The sequence below is a fragment of the Triturus cristatus genome, chromosome 11 (assembly GCF_964204655.1).
Source record: "Triturus cristatus chromosome 11, aTriCri1.1, whole genome shotgun sequence".
NCBI lineage: Eukaryota > Metazoa > Chordata > Amphibia > Caudata > Salamandridae > Triturus > Triturus cristatus.
In genome coordinates this window covers 914,288,631-914,311,069 of record NC_140594.1, presented here as the reverse complement: position 1 = coordinate 914,311,069, position 22,439 = coordinate 914,288,631, and positions in this window count along the sequence as shown.

The following is a 22,439-nucleotide window of genomic DNA, read 5'->3' as shown; positions in this document are numbered from 1 at the left end:
ATATAATGGTGAATCATGCCACATTATTTTGACTGAAGGTTTACCTCCATACACAACTTCTAGAACATAGTCATGAGAATAAAACAGCACATAGCTGTGAAATGGGAAAAACATATTGAGTACGTCATTAATGACTGAGCAAGTATTTTTCAAGGGTAATAAAAGTAGAATAAAGTGATCACTAATCGTGATAATCTAAGAGAGTCTGTGCCACAGTTGTGGCTAACTGGAGTCTTAAAGAGGTGGAGTAGAGGTGTTTCACACTTCAGACAGTGGAAAAAGATTTCATTATAACTTTCAAGTCATATAATGCTTTTTGCAGGAAATGTTAAAGCACAAAAAGTGATGGATGGAATGCTTGAATACATTTTAACCACTAGTACTCACTTGGGCTGCATCCAAGTTGATTTTTATTTTGCACTCCATGCCACCTAAGTTCGGACCCAGCCATATGCAAATCTGTCTTAACCCTGTTCCAGTTGGAACAGTCCAGTCCTGACTGCCAGTCCAGGTCCTCCTTGAACCTGAACACAAGCAACCCAGGACATGTTTTGCCCTAGCTGGGGCTCATCAGCCAGGTACAGCTTGGTTTCAATGACAGAGTGTGTACAGAACCCACATCTAAGTATACCCATCCCACTTAAGGCGACACACTAAGCTCTACATAAAGTGATGGATGGAATGATGGAATAATTCTCAACCGGTGGTAATCACCGGGGATCCATCTTTAATTTGCATGCTGTGCCACCTCAGTTTGGACCCAGCCATGTGTAATTCAATCTTGTCCCTGCTGCAATGAGAACAGTCCAGCCCGAAGTGACTGGCCAAGTCCTCCCTCAACCAGAATACAAGCCGCCCAGGGCTAGTTTCGCCAGCGTTAGGGATCATCAGCCAGGTAAAGCTTGGTTCCAGTGACACAGTGTGCACGGTACCTATGTCTGGGCATACCCATCCCACTGAGGGCGACACACTATAGTATACATAAAGTGACTGTTGGAATACTTAAATTAATTTCAGCCACTGGTAAATCACTCAGGCCGCAAACCATTTCATTGTTAATTTGAACACCTTGCTTCCTCAGTTTGGACCCAGCCATATGCAAATCAGTCTTGACCATGCTCCAATGGGAACAGACAGGAACTGTGGCAGCATTAGTTGACATATCCAAAGAAAATAGCAAAATGTAACACAATAAAAATGTAAAATGTAAGTCTGTTTTTGTAAAGCGGGAGCTACTCACCCTTACGGGTCTGAAGGAACTGGGGGCCATCATGGAAATTAAGTGAGCTATTGCCCAGAGTCACATGGTGCTGAGCTGAACTGCCGTCGGAGCCGGGGATAAAACCATGAACCCTGTGCTCCAAAGTCAGCTGCCCTGGCCGCTGCACCACACCTCTCCATAAGGAAACATAGCAAACATTTTAAAACATGTCAGGGTAGAGCTCAACAAAACAGTCAAAACAAAACAGAACAAATCAGCCACAGTACAAAGTAATACATCCTAATAATGCAGCACAAAACTAGAGCAGCAAAAATAAATACCAGAACCCATGACCTACACAACACAATGCCACCCAAAACACAAGTACAATTTTAGGTGTCACAAATTACCACCCCAGGAAGCCTGTTTGCATAATATGGTGGTCAAAAATGTTTGGAACATGCACTACTCTAACTTACCACCAAGGAAAAAAAGAACAGTCACAGATTTTTCTGTGATCCGGCCCACATGTTAAAATATATAACCAGTACCTACCATACCCTTTCATACTGTACTAACAGTTATTTCTTCTTCGCTTATGCCACATCCGCTTTTGTAGATTGCCATGTCTCCATTTGGTTGATGGAAGTCTGTACCTGTTTTCATTATTGTGAAATATAGCCATGAATGTTTCATTTAAATTCATCATTCCAGATTTCCTGCTTTTCCTAATTGGGTGCCACTGATTTGTGAAGGATTCTTAAATTTGTGAAAGGGGAGAATCCTGGCTGGCTAACTCAAGGTGGATCATAAATATGTACACATTGCCAGAGTTGTAATCATGGGGTTTTGTGTATGTCTGGTGCTAAGCAAAGCAATGATGACACTATATTTTATAGACAAGTTGGTAATTGTTTACATTAATTGGCATAAGACCTACTTTATATCATTACTCAAATTCATAGACATTTCTGTTGCAAATCATTATCATCAATAATGTTAGCCCAAATTAAGCAGAGAAATCAAAGACTACTACTAATTAAACACAATGATTTAGACAAAATCACTTTTATTGGTATCAGGTTGACCTTCAGATAAGGGGGCGGATTTCCACCCTCTTAAAATCTGCTGTAGAGGACTAATCGCCTGAAATAGCAATTGTATTGATACACATAGGGAAATAAACACAACATTGAAAAATGCCTTATGATGGACCTGTAGAAGATGAAGGCGCCCCTGGACCCTTCAGTTGTTCTAAGTAACATGATTAGTGTGGACAGATTTGTCACTTGCTTTGTTCATGCATTTCCATGCTGTGGGTAAGGCCCCTTTCTCCACTAATAGGTTAATAATGATTGCAGAGTTTTGGAAATGCTTGCATTTATAAGTATACATTCTTATGGTATTATTCAAAATGTGATGTACGATTGATCAAAGATTTATGAAAACACACAACAGCACTAGGAGAATAAGTAATGTTTCTTTATTCTCGCAGGGCTGCTCCAAGGATTGTCTTGTAGTGTACAGCCAGCATGTGTTTCATTCCTTGATAGCACCCAGGCCTTACAAGTAGCAGGCTCTTAGAAATGGAAACTTAATATTAGAACAAAAGGTATGCACCTAAAGGACTCATTTAATGTATGGTGCTCGTTATTCTGTGCATCATGGTTGCATAAGACATTACGCCCTGATGAGCAGAAGCCTGCCTTATTAGTAGAGTTATCTCTGTGCCTTCAGAGGAATCTCAATCACTACAAGCTTGGTGGTCGGCTACTGTTACTTAATATGTGGGCACTTCTTCTCAAGGTACTTTTTAGCAAGAATAGTATATGAGCTTGTGCCTGTTTTATGAGAAAAAGAGATTACTGGGCTTAAGAGATTTGTTTTAGCCAGTGTAGCATACAATGTGCTTTGCTTTTTATGAGATCCCAATCAGATTGATTACAATGCACATTATAAATCATTATCTTTAGAACTAACCTTCTTTGGACTATTTATATTCTTAATTTCTCTGAACGTGTCCTGTGAATTTCTAAGAAGGAAACTTGCTGCCTGGGCCAAGGTACCAAGGGAGAGCCAGATTCCTCTTAGAAACCAGTATAGCTTCCAACAATCCCATTACAGAGTATTTGGCATGCATTTCTAATTCTATGGTGAACTGCTGCAGTATTGTGTGCCAAAAGTATGCTCCTAAATTTGTTCGTACAATGAACCTTTTATTGATTCTTATACTGCCAACTTTCAGCTCGTACCCCCAAAGGCTTGCAGCTTTTAATTGATGGGTTTGTGTCATTCATGGAGAATCTGGACTTATCACCCAACCTGGCAAAGTCATACATAATGGAGGTGGGTAAAAAAATGAGTACATCTTATAAATATACCATTGGATCGCATCAGTTAGGGAAGGTACAGTCTTTTTCATATCTGGGGATTTTATTTGACCATCAATTACATTTTAAATATCTAATAGATGATAAGCGTCGGGTCATGACCAGTTGTACCAGGTCCATCATGAGCTTTGCGCACAGGTTATGTCGCTGCTCCCCTGAGCAGATATTAAGATTATATAATGCTATGTGCTGTGCCAAAGTTCTGTATGGAAGCGAGGTGTGGGGCTTTACCCAGGCCACACAGATGCAAACTGAAGGGAATATATATTTTCGGCGCCTGCTAAAAGTACCTCAAAGCACGCCAGCCCACATTGTTCATGAAGAACTGGGTGTCCGATATATCAGTGACAGTATGGCAGTCAAACCTCTTAGTCTGTTGGATAAAGATCTGGGCAAACGAGGTGGCTGCTTTTAGTAGGCAGGTTATAGAAGACTTCCTCTCCCTGGACCACGGGCTAAAAATTCCCTGGCTTAAATACGTGAAGGAGACTCTGGAGAAAATGGGTTCTGTAGACCTATTTGCCAACCCCTCCAAAGTGGGTATGAAAGACAAGGCTGTGGTCAAGGACCAGTTTTTTAAATATGCACTAATGCTCCGGGAAGACACAGAGCTGGTCAAGCAGTCGGTCAGGGAACACCTAGTAGTTAGGTCTGTCAGAGGCATTGAACCATGACCCGTTTCAGGTTGAATCTCTTGCATCACGTTTTAGCAGACCCGGCAGGGTTCACACCTTCCATAGAAATGAAGGGGCCCTGTGGCTGCAATCATAGATCTCCTCAGGACACCCTTCATTTCATTTTATTATGCCCTTTTTTCTCTTACTCCAGGAGATTCTTCCTGAAGGGAATCCTAAAGAAAGCCAGATTTAAACAGGCACGGGTGGCACTGTTATTTTTAAAGTTGGCCCCAGATACTTTTACACTGTTTTGTCTTATAAACTTCTTAAGGGCTGCATTCAGACTAAGGAACACAAGGGGAAGCGGTAACCTGTAGTTTCCCTGTTATAATTACTTATCGTTTTTATGAATGATCCTCATAACTATAGATGAATTGGCCGGATATGTGACAAGGGTAACATAAATATTTTTATGTCTAGACGGGAATTGTATCATATGGTTTTTTAAAACGATGTATTATTAACCTTTTTTAACTTGTACCTGTAACGAGTTTTGACATATTTGGTTGTTTTTATGGTATTTCTATATATCAAATAAAGTTTCCATATATATATATATATATATATATATACTGCCAAAACCATTGTTTCATATAGTTTTTAATGGTCTTGTAGGTGGAATGGAAGTGGCTTTATTTCCTCTTTTGAGATTTGCAAAAAGGCAGAGCATTAGATTTTTTTTGTTGATCTAATAAGATACCTCTTGCTCCAAAGTTATGCTAGGCAAGAACAAATGAATTGCTCCTCATTTCTATAATATGATTTTTGGTGTGATTAGGAATCGTAACACCAGCAGTGCGAAGCCACAAGACTGTGGCAGCAGGCATTACATTGTAGATAACTTATTATTATTAATTATGTTAAATTAATATTGTGGTTCATTTATCAAATGATGTGCAATCATATGCCCTGAAACCAAAGATACCTAATCCTTACTTTTTCACTTAAAAAAAAAATATTCTTCATGATAATTTAGAAGACACATGACACTGAACAACTTTGAATTGTTTTTGTAAAGACTGACACTACTAATTGCTGATTTGATTTACGACATTTTCTCACTTAGATTACATAAAATAACACTGGTATAAGAGATCATTAAGGGCAAGGGCTGGACAATTAGTGAAAATCAGAACATTCTTGTTGTGAGTAATAGATGGAGTGCCTGGATTTTTGCACCTATGCATAACCTCCTCACAATATAGGCACCTACTTCAGGAATGCCCTGGACAAATTGCTGCTCACATGGCTATCCTCCTTTACCCTGGACCCTGATATCATGCATAAGATTAGCTGACAGTCATGGGTGTTTACCCTGGGTCACTGCCTACTAAAAAAGCTAGAACTGAAAACGTCATACATTACATTGAACATCTTAGCACCCATGGTGTATTTTGTGATTCAGTACATTGCAATTTTTGAACATTTATTGGGCGAACACATAGGGCCTCATTTATGGCATTTTGCAGTATGATACCACTGTAAAGCATCTTGCTGCGCTGCCGTACGCCAAAATGAAAGGGCAGGAATGCACCCTATATAAGCGATAGGGTGCATGTTTGCCCTTTCTGCCTATGCTGGTGCCGTTTTGGCAGGCTACTGTCAACGTAGGCACCCTTGCAGGGTGCCACTGCTGCAGGCAGGATTGTTTTTGTGCAGGAAGGGGCACCTTCCTGCACAAAAACAATCCTACAAGGTTTCCTCTTTCTATGTGTGTTTTCTGCAGCACACATAGAAAGAGGAAAAAACGAGGTAAATTCACATATTTCACCTTGTTACCTCTCACCGCAGGAGGCATACAGATTTGAGACTTCCCAAGTTTACATCACTTTGTAAATCTGGGGCGCGTCTAATTCCATAGGTGTTGAATGGGAAAACCACCTGCAACACCCCATGTAATGCTTCCCTGGTGCAGGGTAAGGCGATTTGCGCTGCGTCGCCGTACTCATGATTTAATGAGGCCATTCAAAACCACACAAGGTAGATTTGCACGGCTTCATAAACCTTTAGGAAAGCCCAGCGTCACGCATGTACCACTTTACCCGGTGCAAAAGTGAGGCAGGGCTCTCATAAATAAGCCCCTGTAAGTACAAATGTATAGTAAGTACATTAGCCCTATACACCTATGTATATTTACAAACCAATACAGTGCACACACAAACAATTGTGTGCTTTTTTTGGGATCCAGATAATAGCAACTCAAACATCAAATTATAAAATCGTTTCCTGTGCCAGTCCCCAACTAGCACACACCAAGAACCCTCAATATCGTTTGCGAGAAAGACTTTCTGAATTTCACTGCAGAGCACATCTTACTTGCTTTTCCATTGGGGATGATTTTCTTTTAGTTTCAGATTCAGGCTATGAAACGTCTGAGCCAATTAAAGGGCACAGTCTTTTGAGAGCACATGAATCACAAACTCATATTTAGATTCCTGCCCGCAAATGCAGCAGTTCTCTATTGTGCATATATTTTGTTTGATAAGCTTCACAAGAAGAGACCAGCATACCCTTATGTGTTGCAATCTAATGGAGAACCCATGGACCTTTATGGGAATCAATTTGACCCTGGTGGAGGATCGCTTACCATCTCTAGAAATCCGCGCTAGGCAGATGGGTTCTCTGGGGCATATTAACAAGACAAGCGTTAAAATTATCGCCGCTTTAGCGGCAGAAAACTGCCGCTAAAACGGCGATAATAGGCTTGATAATATGCTCTATGGAATTCCAATTGAAGCCCATGTTAGATGTCCTTCACATCTAACATCTAATTTTATGGCCTGGCTTGTTAATATGGCCCCAAGTGCCTTCGGCATGGCCAGCACCGGAAACGCAACTAGAGCCAAATTTCAGGGGGGGGTGGGGTTAAGAATGTTTTTTTTGGGGGGGGGGGGGCTAATTCTTCAGCAATAGGCAGGGTGGAGCTGCAGGAGCTCTAAGAATGCGTGAAAAACAACAAAGCGTCATTAACAAGCAAATGGTCTTTTAAAGACCTGTGAAGTGCTCAGGTGTGGCTGTGTGTGTGCCCGGAAAGCTGTCTCATCGGGGGCTGCCACACACAACAGGGGGGGGGGGGCTGAAGCCCTTTGAGCCCAATGGGCATTGCACGCCTAGCCAGCACTGAAGCAGGTCCACTGGAGGCACAAAGGTTTTGACATCATGTTTGATGAAGCTGCTTGGCACCTTTTTTTAGGCTTCCAAAGACTTGTGTTTCATTCTATTCATAGAAGCCTCTGTTTATTGGTGCTTTGGTTTCCTTTCATTTCATGAATTCGCTTACCTGACGTGAAAATAAATCAATCTTACATTTGTCTCTAAATTATGTGGGCAGGAAACGTACGCCACTCACAAAAATATTTAATTGCATCACAAATGTGACGAATTAGCGCAATCAAAAATGACAATTTTGTTTGAATAGAGTGTTCTGCTCTGAGTACCTTCTGACATTTTGATGTCCTGTCTATGCTAGTTTCCAGCTAACAATTTGTTTGGTTTGCCTGTGGCTCTTTCCTATCCTACAATTAATATGTGGAAAAATGTGAACATTTGACTTTTGAATTTCCTCCCTCATAAATTTAGAAGAAACTAGTGACAACATGATTATAACTGATGTTGTTCAAAGAATGCTTCTATGAATGCTCCAGTGCTTATACAAAGGAATTTCACAGTCTTGAGTTACCAATCTCACCTGATGGACATGCCCAGGCATTTTAGGTCTGGTTCAAGTTTTAACTGTCTTGCCAACCTCATGAATTCCGAAAAATTCATATAAAAATAAATACATATGTGGAGGCTTCTCCCACCACAAAACAAAGTATTGGCTAATGGACCAACCCAGTACTTCCATTGGATGCCTCCACTTTGAGTGACTGCATTACACATAAAACCCTAAAAAAGAATAGACAACTTTACTTACCAGTCGCTGCCAGTCCATATGTACAGTCAGACAATGTCCATGGACGTCATTTAGGGGTCGCAATGGGTCGCAGCTGCAACCCCTGGCTTGCCCTTTGTGAACCCTAGCACTGCTTTTGCTACCCCTGGTCTCGGGGTTTGCAAAATCAGTGCCAGGAACACAGTGGCGGCTTGTCCTTATGGAAGTTTCTTGGGGCTCAAATTTCATTGTTTTCTGTCATATATTCATTACACTAATAGCAATTGTTATAATAATATTCGTTGTTAGTGTAATAAAGAATGGTATATTATTAGTTGGAATTTGACCCTTTCAGGCTGCTGAGGTAAGTAAAAAATGCTTTTAAATGTATGTTATGTGTGCTTGGGGGTGAGAGTGCATTTATGTGAGAGAGTGTGTGTACGTGTGAATATGTATGTGTGAGCATGTGTCTTTGAGTGAACATAAAGGTTAAAGGGCATGTGATGTCACTTCTGTTACCCCTCGTGTCATCGTTTGAGAGACGCGCACCGGCGGGAACTCAGGCCCGACCTTCCACATCAATTGTTACAGCTTCAACATGGGAGACATACCCCAGTGCTTAATTTGTGCCGGTGCTTTCCGGTGCTTAGCACCAGCACTTAATTATCAGGGCCGGGTCTACACTTACACATATACACAGGATGCAACTTATCTTCAAAAGGTGCCCCAAAAATTGTAGGGTACCTTTGAGTCAACGAGTCTTATCAGAGAGAACAATATTTATGAAACAAATTGGCAGCAGGGACTAAAGGTCTCATACATTTAGTAATAACTACTTCTTGACTGCCTCATAGTTTCTCGACAAAAGAGCCTTCCAGAACACGTTTGGATTAGTCTTGCGTCGATGCTCATATAATCATGATGATTCAGGTTAGGACGTTGTACGGCTTTCAGGAACAATGTATGGTGGACAGCACGTCATTCTGAGCTGCCAGCGCATTGAAGCAGGTATCTATGCTCAAAAAGAATAATAAATAAATAAAACACTTAAACCCGCCTGCTACACGGTTGTAGGAGTGGGATGGATGGTTAGTAGTTGTGTTGTTACCATCATTGGCAGCATGGCAGGGGCAATGTGTGGTGCAAGCTGCAGTGGCCTTATTACGAGAGCCCCAGCACTTATTATTTAACAAATTAAGCACTGCCTAACCCTAAATCTGTTTCCAAGATGCGAAATATTAAACGGTCTTTGGAAGCCTCTCCCGAAGCATCGGCTCAACAGTCCTTAACTAAATGCTCATTAAATCTGCATCCTTCTACCTTGATGCCCGGACTGCACCCGCAATTGTTTACTAACCAGGTTATCACGATCGAGATCAACGCTAGTCACTAAGGTGCGTTGGTTTGCACTCCACATGCTCACACACCTGTCCTGAAGATGATTTCACATTTTTGAGATCGAAACGCCGTTGACCTTGTAACTACATTAAACTCCTAATTGTATTATATAAACTCATTGATAGGAGTACAATGTTATGTTTTGTAAGAGTTGCATGTTTTTTTAAAATTATTCTATCACCCACTAGAGCATCTTTTTTCACTAATCTGTGAGCACGGGATCATATTAGAAAAAAGTTAAAACGACTACATTGATAAATCATTAGATATACTGCAATGAATACAAAATTGAATTATATACTAAAGTGTTTGAAGGTTGTTGTACTTTATGATTTTTTTGCAATACTGTCGTAATAAATACTATAGAGTCTTGTTTAAAAACATACTGTACCTATTTACTATTACTTTTCCTTTAAAAAAAAAAAAAGAACTTATATGGGACCACTGGCCGGAATGAACCTTTGTATATAAAATCTTACCTCTGTTACCCCTGGCATTTTGGTAAATTGACGTTCATAGCGACGGCAGCTATTTGGAATTTTGATTCATCACTATAAACCAGATTTGTTTAAAATGTATTTATCCTTTAGAAAAAGAGCTTAAGGGCATATTATCAAGGACGGTGTTAAAATTATTGACGGTTTAGCGGCAGAAAACTACTGCTAAAGCGGCGATAATGGGCTTGATAATATGCCCTGGAGAATTCCAATAGAAGCCCATGTTCCCACCAGCACATGGACTTCTATTGGAATTCTCCAGGGCAATCAAGCCCATTATTGCCGCTTTAGCTAAAGTTTTCTGCCGCTAAACCGGCGATAATTTTTAACGCTGTCCTAATATGCCCCACAATGCTTTAGAGAAGCAAGGATGTATAGAGTGTATATGCATATTGCTATGCAAATATTTCATTGTCATCATCAAAATGCTTTTATTTCAGGGATTAATCCCATAAAAAAAAAAACTACAGTACATTTTATACATACTAAAAATAGATAAAAAAGTTAATTTCATTAACATAGTAAAAAAACATCTAATCTCTTTTGTTGGCATCGCGTTAGGCTAACCATTTCCTATAAACCATGCAAAAAGATCCATATAATATAGTCCATAGCAGTCACAACTAAAATACAATCTTGTTTTCAACACTTATGATTCTTTGGCATTTTGGTAAGTACAATAAGGTAGAACATCAGTTTGCATTAACAGCAGCGGCAGTAATAAGTCATTGTAGACAAAGTCCAAATAGCTTTCATGAAGTATCTGCTTCCAGTAATGGTTATCAGGGTGTATTCAGGAACTGATGCTCTCTTATGGGAGTCAGAGGTGTGAATACAGCACCAGGAGAGAGGTGCTCAAAGGGTAGCAAGAAAAAAAGATAGATAACATGTAAACCTAAACTGTGTTCATGCATACCTTATTGTCTCAGTGGGTTGTCTTAGCAATATCAGTGAATGAGGTTAGGGGGTGCAATGTCTGGGGGTGCAGCCGGCCCAATGGGGTCAGGTAAGGAGCCCTCCGGTGACATCGCCTGCCACCAAGGCTCGCTCACAGGGAGTCCCAGCCCAGCTGTATTCGGGGCTCCAGCAGGTCCGGGTCTCAGGCCCTCAACAAGGTCATGTCTCTTCATCAGGCCCTTCATCCTCATAATCAGCTTGCTCGCATGTAGTCATAGGTCTTGTCTGCAGTTGGGAGGGTGGCCCCCCCTCGCTCCACCAGGCTGGCTAGAGAATCACTGTCTAAACCCTGGTTTAATTCCTTGCTTAAAGACTTAAAACACGAATGTAAAATTCTTGAACGGGCGTGGAGGAGGGGTGGTTATTGCCCAGTGGACAAGAGCAAGCTTGGAGATAAGCAGAAATCGTACTATGCATCAATTAAGTTGGCCAAAAGGCAATTCTATTCAGCCCGTATTGAAGCTGCCAATAATAACTCCAGGGAAATGTATGCGATTGTCCAGAGTTTCATGTCCCCTGTGTCCCGAGCTAGTGTGATGCCATCCTCACCTTCATGGTGCAACACCCTTTCTCGCTCTTTTAGAGTTAAGATTTTAGTTATTTAATCAACTTTCACTCCACGCAGTACCCCTTAGACGCTACTCTGGTGTGTCCCCCGGGAGTCACTGGATGCTCATTGTCCGAATTTAGGCCAGTTGTTCCGCTGGAATGTCTAAAAATTCTTAAAGGTTTAAAATCAGGTTCACCTTCAGACACTTGTCAGGCTAGGGCATTGGCAGCGGCAGCTGAGGTTGTTAATGCAGAAGTTTACGCCATCATCAATCTTTCCCTCCAGAAAGCAGTGGTCCCTTTGGCTAAGATCCGGCCCCTCCTGAAAAAGCAATCATTAAACCCCTTTGCCCAGGGAATAATCGGCCTATCTCCCTTCTCCCTGCATTGGCTAACGTATGTGAGAAGGTGGTAAACAATCAGCTTACCGATTTTGTGGAAAGGGAGGCGCTTTTACATCCAGCGCAATCTGGGTTTCGCTCGTCAGACAGCACCGATACAGTGCTGGTTGAGGTGGCAGAGGCTATACGGGACTGTCTGGACGCAGGTGGGAGGGTGGCGCTAATTTTGCTCGACCTCTCAGCCGCGTTTGACACAGTTCCGAACCCATTGCTTCTATCTCGGCTGGCCAGGATTGGTCTGTCGGGCACTGTGTGTGGCTGGATCCGCTCCTTTCTGGAAGGGCGGTCCGAGCAGATTTGGATTCCACCTTCCTCCTCCTCCCCTCAGCTGGTCACAACGGGTGTCCCGCAGGGTTCTTCCCTTAGTCCCCTCCTATTTAACATCTATGTGACTCCTCTGATATATCTAGCAGAGGAGCTGGGGGCTAGGGTGATGGCCTATGTGGATGACACCCAGCTGCCCTTCACCTGGGCCAAAGGGACGGACTCTGTATCTCAGGTCCAACACTGCCTTTCGTCAATCTTTAAATGACTGGCGGATGCACAGCTTAGGTGCAACAAACGGAAATCGGAGATTCTGCTGTTTGGCACATTTCCGTCGAACATCAGAGAGCAGCTCTGGCCTCCAGAGTACCCTCGTCCGACCTCTACTGGGAAGCCAGCAAAAATTCTTGGGGTTTGGTTTGACGAAGAACTGTCCTTTGCATCACATATTAAGAAGCTGGCTGGCGGCTGCTTCGGCTTTCTTAAATCCTTTAGAAGATTTTTTCCCCTCCTGCCTGCTGCGGCAAGACAAACCATCACATGCACTCTGATCCTGTCTCGGCTGGATTATGCCAATGCTCTCTTTGCTGGCATTCCGCGCTACCTGTTAAAGAAGTTACAGGTGGTCCAGAACACCGCAGCCAGTCTGTTATCAGGTCTGTCAGCCAGGGACAGTGTCCATAACCAGTTGCGCTTATACCACTGGCTTCCCTTAGCCGCCAAAGTGAAATTCAAATTACTGATTATGGCCCAGCGCGCGCTCCATGGGTGTGGCCCTCTTTACTTGCAGAGGCGTGTTTCCTTCTATGCTCCTGTGCGCTCTTTGCGATCTTCGTCCCTATGCCTTTCCCAAGTCCCACGTTTCAAGCGTCAGAGGATGGGGGGCAGCTCCTTCTCAGTTAAAGCAACGGTTGCATGGAATGCTCTTCCTCTGGTCTTATGCTCCATCCAGGATCCAGTTGCATTAAAAAAAAAATTAAAACCACATCTATTCACTTGAAGTCCTCTGCCGCACACCGATGGTCTTGCGCCGGGATACTCACGAGTAGCCGTGCGCGTAACAAATTCATATAACATAACATAGAGAACTCCCATTCATTCACCAGCTCTGATCACAGGGATGCTATGGGCATTAGGAGGATCCCTCGTGCTTCCTTCTAGGTCAAGGCTTTCTCCACAGCTCGGGCCCATAGGGTGACATTTTTGTCCAGGTTTCCAACTTGGGTCCCCCATCAGATTTCCATTCCAATTTGTCATTTGGCCATACCCAGTGCTACGTCAAGAAACCTATTGTCTGCCTTTCTAGGCGCTGGTCTGGGGAAGATACCCAGGAGGCAAACTTCTGGAGTGTTGGTAAGTGTTATATTTAGGATTTTGTTAAGTTTCATGACAACCTCATCCCAAAACCCAGAGAGTCTAGGGCAAACCCAGGTCATGTGTCCAAAGACAGAGTCCAATGTCGTACCTCATGGGCAGCTCCTGGGTCCTCGTCGTAAATGGCCTTGATCCTTTGTGGGGTTAAGCAGGTCCTGTGGGTGTAATTATATTTAATATACTTGAGGAGTGGATTACGAAACACTTTATGGGGATAGGTCAACACACTGCTGATGCCCTCACATATGACATCACTCATGACATGTTCTTGACATCATTTATGACATCACTCATGACATCTCAAATGACGTCATTGTTTTTTCAGTTGAATTTCAAAGGATTTGTTATAAATAAAAGCAGATTATTTATTACACCTAACTGTAACCTTACTTTAACCTTTGGTTTTTTTTCAGTATGTATACAGTATTTTTTTACTCAATTCAGTTTTGAAAAAAAATATTTGATAATAAGTTTGATAATCACAAGAGTTCAAGCAATAGCACAATAAAACAATTTAAACTCATCTGTCCATAAATAATAATCACAAATAGAATTGCGGCATCTCACAATGAATTTATGAAACAAATCCTACTATCGAACAGACCTCATCAATACTAAGTAGTTCTTAAAATTGTAGGGCTAGAATTCATCTGCTAAAAGGTATTTTTTTGACTCATCATTACATACCAGCTTCGGCAAATGTATATCCTATGGAAATCAAGCACAGATATTTAACACAGAACAATTATTTATGGGAACCTACACCATTCAGCTTGGTTAAGGGAATTTGATGTACTTGCATCTGATGTGAGAGAGATCTCTAGTAACAACTTCTGGAACTACAGCTTCATGAACGGATTTCAATGCTTTTGATTCTGACTTAATACACCTTTAGTTAGGACTTGTGGAACTGTAGTTTTATGAAAGAATTTCAAAGTTTTTGCTCCTGACTTGAGAGGGACCTCCAGTTATCATTGACATTTTAGCCCTATGCTATACGCAGCATTTAGAAAAGAGCTGGTGCCTTTAAATATAGGCAACTGCAATTCTTAGTGCTAATTTATAGTGCCACTCCAAAACCAGTTTATCAAGAATAAGGTTGAAGGGACCTAAATTTACTAGTGGACCCTAGTGCTTTATACTAGAATTTCATCACAAATCTTTCATTGTAATGAAGACATTTATTGAAAGTTGCCAGCCTGGTGGTCTCTAACAAATTAGCAATTAAAATATGTGCATATAAAAGGTTAGTTGTCAATCATCTTTATCCATATGCCTGCTCAGATGTTATTCAAATTATGGCACATCCAACCACATCCCACACATTATCTAAATGAATCAGCCCACCTCAGTCATTAAAGTACATTTACTTCAAGGAGGCTTCACACACCCGTATACATCCACCTAAACCTAGACACCCAAGGCTAGCTACTTAAGGCACTTGCATTTACCAATGAATGCATGCACAAATGTATAAGTTAAAGCTCCACTCCTTCAGATTGGTGCACGTCATTTGAAGCACTTTCATCTGCAGACCTATTTGCTTTATCAAGAATCACAAATATTTATAATCAAATACACATTTTCTAAATTCACACATTGCAATGTTTAACTATAATGATTGCAACAAATTATTTTTAATAAATATTTTATAAAAGCATTAAATATGTCTTTAAGACTACCTGACAGAGAATGCACCCACAGCTCTATCCAAAGGCATTCTATGGGAAGCACTCAAACCCACCATTCGGGGAGCAGTCAAAAGCTTCCGCACAGGGAGAAAACGTAAAAAAACGAGCGGAATAAGACGACCTTGAAAACCGACAACGGAGTATCGAAGATCAACTGATAGCAAATCGCAATCCACAGCCCCTGCGAAATTTGCTGTTAGCACAACAACACATACAGCAACACCTCACACAAGAGGCGTGAGATATCTGGGTAGTTTCACAACACAGGATATATCAGTGGGGGGACAAATCTAGCAAAATGCTACACAGATTGTGCCAAACAACTAACTCCCCATCGTGTATCCCAATGCTACGGGGACTGGATGGGACTATTTATACTTCCGCTACACTGGTTGCTGAAGAATTCACTAGGTACTTCTCTGCCCTCTATAGATGCACCGAACAAATATCAGAAGCACAAATTGCTGAATTCCTATGAGATGTTCCCCCTCGCACACTCTTGGATCAAATGAGAGAGCAGCTGGATGCCCCTATCACAGTAGATGAACTTACCATGGCACTTAGTAATATACGTCCAGGCCGAGCCCCCAGTCCCAACGGGTTCCCGACTGAATTTCTTAAATCCCAAATAGGGGCTTTAGGCACACACCTCCTGGCTGCCATAGACAAAGTGTGCGACAATCAAGTGCTGCCAGTGGACTAGCTGAAGAACAAACTCGGGTTTTGGCTCAAAAGCAGCAAGGCCAAGCCACGTATGATCAACAAAACAAGAACAGTGCCAATGCTGCACTTAGCTTTAAAGAGGATTTGGACCTTGAACTGAATGAAACAGTTTTACTCTCAACCACTTTTTCCGTTGGATTTAATCCAAATTATTTACATACAGTACATTTGCTTGTTAATTTGCACGGTTTCAATATAACATTTATGACATATCAAAAATGGAAAGAATAGAAAAAAGCATTACAACATTAATATCCACATTGCATATACAAATTAGAGCGACACCACCACTAGCATGCATCAATCACTCAGACAAAAAAGCAGGCAAACTCATCAATCTCACTAACTAGACGTACCTATTCCAGCTCCTAGAAGCTGCTAACTTTGGTCCACGCTTTCAGACATACATGCGACTGCTATATACAAACTTAACTGCTTCGGTTCAAGTGGCGGGACATAGCTCGACCCCCTTTAAGATCGGCCGGGGCACACAACAGGGCTGTCCCGTGTCACTGCTACTGTTTGCTCTAGCTGTGGAGCCCCTTGCGGCGTGGGTCTGAAGTGACCCAGTGATCAGTGGATTTGACTGGACGAAATCGTGCTCACACCGCATAGTACTAAATGCAGACGATGTGCTGTTCTTTATGACAGACCCTTGGTTTTCTGGCCCTCGGATCTTGCAAATACTTCGGGTGTTTGGTGAAACATCCGGTCTCCATACTAACCCCGCAAAGTCGGTTCTGTTTCCACTATGTAAGGATCAAGGACGTTTCACTTGGGCGGCGCAACTGTCGCATGCGACTACTGGCTTTACGTACCTGGGCATATATGTTTCTCCCTGTCCGAACATCTTGTGGGCCAATAATATAAACCCCCTACTGGCTAGCCTAAGGGATGAGACAGCCATTTGGTCTTATCTCCCCCTGTCCCTATATGGCTGTTCAGCGATTTTTAAAATGGTCTCCCTCCCCAGAATTCTATGTAGAATAAAGAACTTTCCATACGACATACCTTACACATGGTTTTCACAAATCAATGACATACATAGTAAACTCCTATGGAATGGTGAGGCAGTTAGATGGGCACTGAGCACCTACACGCAGTCTGCTTACTGTGGTGGCATAGCGGCGGAGGATGTGTTTGCGTACTATGCAGCGTCCCATTAACTAGTCATTAATGAGTGGTGGCATTATTGGCCATTGGGTCCATATACCGGTTGGAACATAGAGCTATAGAAAGCAAGCCTCTCCTCCAACTCTTATATAGTCACACTAGTGTGAATTTCTTCCCACCGGCTGGTAGAGTGGTGAACGAATTTGGTGACTTGACGTCCGGCAGACAGGCTGCCAGGCCCGCCTGATTGGAATGACACAGTTGTGGAACGGTACCTATCAGCGTCAGGTAGCAGCGCTGGGGTGGTTTGAAAGTGGGACCTGCTCGGGATAGCTATCCTAGGCGATGTCATGCAGGGAACTACACTGAAATCTTTTACCCAGTTACAGACCGAGTTTCAATTACACAAGTCACAATTTCATAAGTATTGACAGTTGAGACATGCACTCCACCCCCAACTAGCCATGGGGGAGACTCTGCCCAAATATCACATACTAGAAGGGCGACTACTCACAGGAGACATTGGGGCACTCAAAATATGCCAGATATATCAGACATTGACTACACACGGCCAAACTAACTTACACAAGACAAGGGTGGCATGGCTCAGGGACCTACCAGATATGACGGATGATAATTGGTTGGAGGCTCTGGACAGCCCCTGGAGCTCTGCAGTGTCCTCGCGATACCACCTAATCACATATATTACATGAGACTACTACTGTGGTGGATGGGACCTATTTCGTCCCTAGTGTGTCTCTGCTGTGAGACAAAAGAGGGTTTGGTTCTGCATACTGTGTGGAGCTGTAGTGCACACTGCAGCCGTTCTAGCGTAGGGTGACGTGCTGCCTGGAGGGGGTCCTGGGCTGGGACCTCCCATTTGATCCGCAACTCTTTTTATTGCACAGCACAGGTGGAAACTTATATAAGTTAGCTTACATAAGCAGCATTTTCTTTTCCTGGCCCTCACCCTGGCTAAACGAGACATCGCACAGCAGTGGAAGGCGACATCCCCCCGACACTTGGTGGCTGGAAGAAAGCTTTAGATTCCTGTTTGGGGCAGAGAGCACATTTCTTCAGGCAAGAGAGTGCCCCCAAAAACACAGAAAAATATGGTCTAGATGGGCGAGCTATCGAGGAATAGAGCTACCGCCTCTGCCAGACATGAACCCAGTATAGGATGGTTCCCCTATGTGATGCCAATCCCTATACAACTCAGGACCCTTGCTAACGAGTTGATGGTCAAACATGTGCTACGTAATCTAGTCTTGTGGGGTTTTAAATGCTCTGTGTCATGATTTTTTTTATGTTGGATTGCCTGCAGGTTATGCAGATGTTCTTATGTGATCATTAATGAAGGTATTATGGTTATATCAGATGTGTCAACAGATTACTGCGAGCTCCGGGTCGATATGTACCTGGATAATTCAATAAAATGTGTTAAAAAAAAATAATCTTTAAATCCTTTTTAGCAGGCCTGAAAGGACATCCATACAACCAGCTACAAGAGGTCACTGAACCCCAGCTTAATTGCGTATTGCTCTATCACGAAGGGCATTCAATATGATAAGATTTTTGTGGGTCATATATTCAAAGACCCAGGACAATCACTGCAATTTATTTTTAATGTAGGTGTGAGGTGTTAATCCAACATTACGAAAATGCTTGGTGGTGCCCCTGCCCCTTCTAGGGCTCCACCAGGATGCACAAATATTAATAAAAAGCCCTCACAGGGCATTATGGTATGCTCCTTGGACAGAACAATGAACAATAAATGAGCTGCTCCTGACACTTATTTATTATTCTTTTTCTTTTCTTTTTGAGGGTGTCCCAGTGCCTATTCAGAGTATACATAACATGGGCATGGGGCTGTTGGGTGAGGTGCAGGGTCCCCAGGCCCCCTGCCGGCTCACCAGCCAGCACCAAGCAGGAGCAGCTTTCCTCTATGCTCCTTCAAGGCAGGAGCAAAGGTGATTTCAATGCCCGGGAGACTGCAGGAAGGAAATGCTGTGCACTCTCCTGGCCAAGGGACAACAGTGTTCTAGGGGATGGGGTCCCGGAACACTGCTCTCATTGGGCACTAGGGGGGTGGGGTGCTTGGGTACGGTGAGCATAAAAGAGAGGGACATCTGAAGCGCTCATCCCAAAAATGTCAAAAACGGATCCAGGAGAGGGGTCTACAACTCATCCCATGAAGTAACTATAACTTGCACCCTCACCATTCACTGCTTATACCCTCACATATTAGATCACTACTGGAATGCTTAATGAAGGCACCGATAACATCACTAATGACATCTGAAATTACTTCAGTTATGACAACACTGTGCAAGCCAGGGGCATGACTTATAGTTATTTTTGGGCGCTTTACTGTTTCTTCAGTTAACTGAGTATAGTGAATATCAGTGATTTTTTAGTTTAAAATGTTGAGTCTTAACTTACATTTTCCCCTAACTATAACATCACTTTAACCTTTGCTTTTTCAGTGGATTTCTGATTTTTTCTTAATGTAAAGTAAGATATTATTACCAGACCTAACAATAAAGTGACTTTAACCTTGGCTTTTCACTGGCTTTCTGAGGCTCTGTTAATGTAAAGGTACAATATAGAGAGATCACATTTTAAGTAAGACAGACCTACTGGCTTTGTCAAAGAATCAGACCATCGAAATATGAATGAATTTGCCTTATTGGCTTTAGCAAGGGTTCAGCACATCAACCTACATAAAACATACCTATTGGTTTTGTTTAAAAGTCACCACAATATTTTATCAATACCATATTCTAGAGTAATCCGTATAAATACACACACTGGTAATGCATAATAATAATTTTCTTAAAAAGATTTTTAAAAAAGTGTTTTTATTCCAAACATTTTAAAGGTGTGTATGTGCCTTTCTTTAAAAGTTTTTAGGCCACAAAATGCAGTCATAGCCAAAACCACATGTGCCCTTTCAGCAGGAGAGCGTACAGCTCCAGCTTGGAGTGCTTTAAAAAGTAATCAGGAGCTCTCCTGGGGTCATCCATTTAATGATCCAGGAGGAATACAGTTTTTTTTACAAAAAAATCAGGGGGCTACTGTGGTTCTTGCAGCTCCCCAGAACCCCATTGTAACATGGTGGTGCCAATGGCCCGAGTGAGGCAGTAAAAAACAGACAAATATGTAAACAGACACATGAAGGGCATTATGGGGCACTCCTGAGGCTAATTTACTATATATATATGAGATGTCATCAGTGATGTCATCAGTGATGTCACTGACCATGTCATGAGTGATGTAATATGTGACATCATCAGCAGTGCATTGCGGGCGCGCGAGTTATAGTTAGCTGAACTAACTATAACGGTGGAATTTCAATGGTTTTGTACGAGTGAAAAGTCCAGCTAACTATAATGCCCCTGAAACCTATGGTTTCTTCAGTGAATTTTAAAGGTTTTTTTAAATGCTAATTCTTAACTATAACATGTCTGAAACCTATGGTTTGTTTCAGGGAATTTCAAAGGTTTTTTAAATGCTAATTTCTAACTATGCTTACAGAGATAGGACATGTGAAGAAAGAAGAAAAAACGCACAGAAAGAAAAAAAAGTAATGCAGAAAGAAGCAACAGAAGTCCTCAATGACGAAGAAAAGTGCAGGAAGAAGGATAACGTGCAGAAAGAACAAACAGAAGAGCAGAAAGAAGCCTTGTTGCAAAATCGTCCTGTACCCTCAACTTTTTCAGACGGATACTGGTGGTAGCTGAGTCTAACTAACCAGTCCTAGAGCCAGTGCTATGTTAAAAGACACTCAGAATACAGTGAAAACACCTACATACACTAGGGAACACTATGCATTGGGGTCCCCATGTGATTAGCATGACCTCCTCTGTAAACCCCTAGTATATAATAGGGCAGGGGATTAAAACTACCTCTTAAAATGCACCACAGGGTGTATTTGCACACGTCACCTCAGGCCCCGTCCCCTCCCTTCCCCACTGTGTAAACACGCCCTGTGGCTGTTTTAAGTTGGGAGATTAAGTCCCCTTGAAGCCTGAGGGTCCCTAGGGTCCAACTAGACCACTAGATACCCCCAGTAAGCGCCACGGAGCTGCGTTGCAGAGAGATGTAAAAAGGGGCACGGCCTAGACCACCTCTCTGCAACGCAGTGCAGTGGCGCTTACTGGAAGCACCTGGTGGGCTAGTTGGCCCCCAGGGTCCCTCAGGATTGAGGGGAATTATTTCCCCAACTTAAAACGTGCCACAAGGCATGTTTGCACACGTTAACTTAGGCCCCATCCCCTCCCTTCACCACTGTTTAAACACGCCCTGTGGCCGTTTTTAGTTGGGAGATTACGTTCATTTGAATCCTGAGGGTCCCTAGGGTCCAACTAGCCCACTAGGTACCTCCAGTAAGCGCCACATTGCTGCATTGCAGAGAGGTGTAAAAAGTGGCACGGCCTGGACCACCTCTCTGCAACACAGCTCTGTGGCGCTTACTGGAAGCACCTGGTGGGCTAGTTAGCCCCCAAGGGCCCTCAGGATTGAAGGGGAATTATTTCCCCAACTTAAAACGCGCCATAGGGCGTGTTTGCACACGTCACCTCAGGCCCCGTCCCCTTTCTTCCCTACTGTGTAAACACGCCCTGTCGCCGTTTTAAGTTGGGAGATTAAGTTCCCTTGAATCCTGAGGGTCCCTAGGGGCAAAATAGCCCACTAGGTACGTCCAGTAAGCGCCATTGCAGAGAGGTGTAAAAAGGGGCACGGCCTGCACCACCTCTCTGCTACGCAGAGCAGTGGCGCTTACTGGAAGCACCTGGTGGGCTAGTTGGCCCCCAGGGTCCCTCAGGATTGAAAGGGAATTATTTCCCCAACTTAAAACACGCCACAGGGCGTGTTTGCACACGTCACCTCAGGCCCCGTCCCCTCCCTTCACAACTGTGTAAACGCGCCCTGTGGCCGTTCGAAGTTGAGAGATTAAGTCCCCTTGAATCCTAAGGGTCCCTAGGGTCAAACTAGCCCACTAGGTACCTCCAGTAAGAGCCACAGAGCTTCATTGCATAGAGGTGTAAAAAGGGGCGTGGCCTCGGAACACCTGTCTGCAACGCAGCTACCTGGCGCATACTGGAGATACCTGTAGGGCTAGTTTGCCCTCAGGGACCCTCAGTATTGAAGGGGAATTAAATCCTCAACTTATAATTGGCCAGGGGGCGCGTTTGCAGAGTGCTGCAAGGAGGGGGCGTGGCCTCCGGCGCGATGCCGGTCTTTTATTTATTTAATTTTTTTAAGAAGGAGGGCTGTGTGGCCCCCCTTCTTTTTCTAATTTATTGGCCCTGGGGACCCCATCCCCCAGG